This window comes from Misgurnus anguillicaudatus, chromosome 25 (genome assembly GCF_027580225.2).
Source record: "Misgurnus anguillicaudatus chromosome 25, ASM2758022v2, whole genome shotgun sequence".
In the NCBI taxonomy this organism is placed as follows: Eukaryota; Metazoa; Chordata; class Actinopteri; order Cypriniformes; family Cobitidae; genus Misgurnus; species Misgurnus anguillicaudatus.
Window position 1 is genome coordinate 32,931,228 of NC_073361.2, and position 5,063 is coordinate 32,936,290.

Below are 5,063 nucleotides of genomic sequence, written 5' to 3' on the forward strand. Positions count from 1 at the left end.
ATGGAGTCTTATGTAAACGAACAGCTGATGTTAATATGACAGCGCATCATTTTAAAAGTAAAAATTATTTTTATTCAGGTAAATGAAGGTTTGCAACGGAGGTTTTGCCAAAAAACTATCTGATATAGCGTTATAATAGCTGGTTGGTAGATGTTTGTTTTAACATGTATCCTTATAGATATGTGTCACCGGGTGACTATACTTGGGCGGAACCAAAAGTGGCGGAGAAAGGTTCCGCCTGGAGATGGTTTCCGCCCGGGCCCGATTCTTAATCAGTTTTGCTTCCTGGTGTCCCTGCCAACGCTGATTACAAGGGAATGAGCAGCAGGTGTGGCAAATTAAATGGAGCAACCTGTGATTGGAGGTGAGGGTGAAGGCAAGCCACATAAAAAGGGCCAAGGAAGCACAAAGAGGGGAGGTTTTTTTTGGGTGGGAGTCCCTTTATGCCTTAGGCAACGCAACCACACGCCCCGTCCCTGGAGGAGCCGAAAGGACGCCGTTGACCCGCGATTCACTTATGGTGTAAGGGAAGAGTGCGGCTGCCAGAAGAGGCGAAAAGGACGGGGCTGTGGAAATTAAAGGGACACTACACCGGGTGCTGGTGGTATACTTTGTGTACGCTGTGTTGCTGCTTTGCAGACGGACCATGCTGGTCGGATCGCTCTCCTGGGGAAGAGAGGAAGAGACAATCAGCTGACGAAGGAATATTGTGGAGTTTCAGTGAGAAAGAGTGGACACAGAGCCATCAAGAGCGCAGTGAACAGAGGTTATTGGCAACAAAGCGTGAGTAACCGCTGTGGTACTTATCTGTACATAACTTGTATGAAGAGTTGTCCTGGTGTGTGCTTTTTGTGTTCCTTGAGGTCCCTGGCCCCACTGGAGAGGAAAGCGTGGGTGAGCCGCGGGTTGACCGGAAGCACGGACGAAGCACCGTTCACCAGTAAGCCAGTGGCCCTGTGGGAAAAAGGAAGTGCAGGTGAGCCAGGGGAGTGATAACCAACACGCCGGGCCTGTGAATATCACACATCTCTCCCTCATTTGTGATCCAGTTGTTGCCCAACCATCCTCTCGAGGTCGTCGTAGTCAGGTGGCAAGGACGATCTAAAATTCACGTGAAATTGTATAAGAGTGCTGTGGGTGAGTTTCACTGATTGATGGTGTTTACGCTTTACTTGCTGTGTGTATGCTGTGCGTGTAGCGTTCAAACTGCCGAGCCTCCGACGAGTCACGAGATGACGACATCCGTTGTGGCCTGAGTCCTACAGAGAGAGAGAAAACCAAGCCCTGTGCCCGGGGTGTGACAACGAGAGCTTTGTTTGTACACAGAACAGACAGTGGTAAAACACAGTGAGTAGTATCAAGTGTGTACCGTGCGGATTGTGGGTCGTAACGGTGTGTGTACTGACTTCTTCAACAGAAGCTTGTGGTGAACGGAGCCCCGACGAAAGTTCGCCCCAGCTCGTGACCCCGGTCGTGGAAGAAGGAGGGGGAGTTTGGGAAGCGTTCGGCTCCGGTCATCGGACCCACTAGTCCCTACGACGCCCGGACAGCCAAACTGGAGGGGCGAAGGAATACGGTACACTGACACTGTAGCGAAATCCACTGTATATAGCAACTACCTACCTGAACCCGTGAAGCTCTGTGTGGGAACGAGGATCCCCCGGCACTGTGAGTAACGTAACCTGTGAAATAAACCTGTTCTGTGCTTATAGCAACTACCTACCTGAAACCAGTGAAGCTTTGTGTGGGAACGAGGATCCCCCGGCACTGTGAGTAACGCAACCTGTGAAATAAATCTGTTCTGTGCTTATAGCAACTACCTACCTGAAACCAGTGAAGCTTTGTGTGGGAACGAGGATCCCCCGGCACTGTGAGTAACGCAACCTGTGAAATAACCCTGTTCTGTGCTTATAGCAACTACCTACCTGCACCAGTGAAGCTTTGTGTGGGAACGAGGATCCCCCGGCACTGTGAGTAATGCAACCTGTGAAATAACCCTGTTCTGTGCTTATAGCAACTACCTACCTGCACCAGTGAAGCTTTGTGTGGGAACGAGGATCCCCCGGCACTGTGAGTAATGCAACCTGTGAAATAAACCTGTGCTGTGCTTATAGCAACTACCTACCTGAACCAGTGAAGCTCTGTGTGGGAACGAGGATCCCCCGGCATTGTGAGTAACGCCACCTGTGAACTAAACCTGTACTGTGCTTATGGTAACTACCTACCTGAACCAGTGAAGCTCTGTGTGGGAACGAGGATCCCCCGGCACTGTGAGTAACGCAACCTGTGGGATAAACCTGTGCTGTGCTTATAGCAACTACCTACCTGCATCAGTGAAGCTCTGTGTGGGAACGAGGATCCCCCAGTACTGTGAGTAGCAAAGGAGTACTTACCCTGGTCTGACTGTGTTTGATTCTGCCTCCAGGAGAAGCGGAGCGCGCCACGGATTGCTGGGCCAGAGCCCCGGTCCCCAGTCTTTTCCCCAAGTGGCCCTGGAGGCAAAGAAGAGCCACATTAGTTTTAAATTTCCCTTTTTCCCTTCCCCCTTTTCCCTTTTTAAATATTTAATAAAGTTTATTTTAATTATAGTACACTGGTCTGTCTGGTTATTGGGGTGGTCTTGGGAACCTCCTCGAGGTGGAAGAACTGAGAGGGGTGTGACCTTTAGTTTATTCGGGTCCGCCCCCGGCCGTGACAGATTTGGCGTAGTCGGCAGTCCACCTCGGGTTGAGCGACCAAGATCCCCCAATGGCCTACCACATTTTTAAAAGACCCCACTCGCTTTTCCCCGTCACCAAAAGCCCGTTCTAGGGACTAGAACGGTTTGGCAGGGGGGGATGTCACCGGGTGACTATACTTGGGCGGAACCAAAAGTGGCGGAGAAAGGTTCCGCCTGGAGATGGTTTCCGCCCGGGCCCGATTCTTAATCAGTTTTGCTTCCTGGTTTCCCTGCCAACGCTGATTACAAGGGAATGAGCAGCAGGTGTGGCAAATTAAATGGAGCAACCTGTGATTGGAGGTGAGGGTGAAGGCAAGCCACATAAAAAGGGCCAAGGAAGCACAAAGAGGGGAGGTTTTTTTTGGGTGGGAGTCCCTTTATGCCTTAGGCAACGCAACCACACGCCCCGTCCCTGGAGGAGCCGAAAGGACGCCGTTGACCCGCGATTCACTTATGGTGTAAGGGAAGAGTGCGGCTGCCAGAAGAGGCGAAAAGGACGGGGCTGTGGAAATTAAAGGGACACTACACCGGGTGCTGGTGGTATACTTTGTGTACGCTGTGTTGCTGCTTTGCAGACGGACCATGCTGGTCGGATCGCTCTCCTGGGGAAGAGAGGAAGAGACAATCAGCTGACGAAGGAATATTGTGGAGTTTCAGTGAGAAAGAGTGGACACAGAGCCATCAAGAGCGCAGTGAACAGAGGTTATTGGCAACAAAGCGTGAGTAACCGCTGTGGTACTTATCTGTACATAACTTGTATGAAGAGTTGTCCTGGTGTGTGCTTTTTGTGTTCCTTGAGGTCCCTGGCCCCACTGGAGAGGAAAGCATGGGTGAGCCGCGGGTTGACCGGAAGCACGGACGAAGCACCGTTCACCAGTAAGCCAGTGGCCCTGTGGGAAAAAGGAAGTGCGGGTGAGCCAGGGGAGTGATAACCAACACGCCGGGCCTGTGAATATCACACATCTCTCCCTCATTTGTGATCCAGTTGTTGCCCAACCATCCTCTCGAGGTCGTCGTAGTCAGGTGGCAAGGACGATCTAAAATTCACGTGAAATTGTATAAGAGTGCTGTGGGTGAGTTTCACTGATTGATGGTGTTTACGCTTTACTTGCTGTGTGTATGCTGTGCGTGTAGCGTTCAAACTGCTGAGCCTCCGACGAGTCACGAGATGACGACATCCGTTGTGGCCTGAGTCCTACAGAGAGAGAGAAAACCAAGCCCTGTGCCCGGGGTGTGACAACAAGAGCTTCGTTTGTACACAGAACAGACAGTGGTAAAACACAGTGAGTAGTATCAAGTGTGTACCGTGCGGATTGTGGGTCGTAACGGTGTGTGTACTGACCTCTTCAACAGAAGCTTGTGGTGAACGGAGCCCCGACGAAAGTTCGCCCCAGCTCGTGACCCCGGTCATGGAAGAAGGAGGGGGAGTTTGGGAAGCGTTCGGCTCCGGTCATCGGACCCACTAGTCCCTACGACGCCCGGACAGCCAAACTGGAGGGGCGAAGGAATACGGTACACTGACACTGTAGCGAAATCCACTGTATATAGCAACTACCTACCTGAACCCGTGAAGCTCTGTGTGGGAACGAGGATCCCCCGGCACTGTGAGTAACGTAACCTGTGAAATAAACCTGTTCTGTGCTTATAGCAACTACCTACCTGAAACCAGTGAAGCTTTGTGTGGGAACGAGGATCCCCCGGCACTGTGAGTAACGCAACCTGTGAAATAAATCTGTTCTGTGCTTATAGCAACTACCTACCTGAACCAGTGAAGCTTTGTGTGGGAACGAGGATCCCCCGGCACTGTGAGTAATGCAACCTGTGAAATAAACCTGTGCTGTGCTTATAGCAACTACCTACCTGAACCAGTGAAGCTCTGTGTGGGAACGAGGATCCCCCGGCATTGTGAGTAACGCCACCTGTGAACTAAACCTGTACTGTGCTTATGGTAACTACCTACCTGAACCAGTGAAGCTCTGTGTGGGAACGAGGATCCCCCGGCACTGTGAGTAACGCAACCTGTGGGATAAACCTGTGCTGTGCTTATAGCAACTACCTACCTGCATCAGTGAAGCTCTGTGTGGGAACGAGGATCCCCCAGTACTGTGAGTAGCAAAGGAGTACTTACCCTGGTCTGACTTTGTTTGATTCTGCCTCCAGGAGAAGCGGAGCGCGCCACGGATTGCTGGGCCAGAGTTTAAATTTAGTTAGCTTATTGCGAAAGATAGACTGTAATTTTAAAAGCCATATAGGGCGTTGTAATGGCCAATATGAAGGGATAATTGTAATTATCCCAGACATTATTTTTGAGTTTAATTTAAGTTTTGTTTGCTACTTTAAAATG

General features: G+C 50.8%; 1 long non-coding RNA gene across 1 annotated transcript; it reads left to right on the forward strand.

Annotated features, from left to right (window-relative positions):
- Window positions 1-262: 262 nt before the first annotated feature.
- Window positions 263-2,591, forward strand: LOC129452039 (uncharacterized). The gene is made up of 2 exons (XR_012368120.1): window positions 263-1,087; window positions 1,199-2,591. It is a non-coding gene; the product is annotated as an uncharacterized lncRNA (long non-coding RNA).
- The last annotated feature ends 2,472 nt before the right edge of the window (window positions 2,592-5,063 follow it).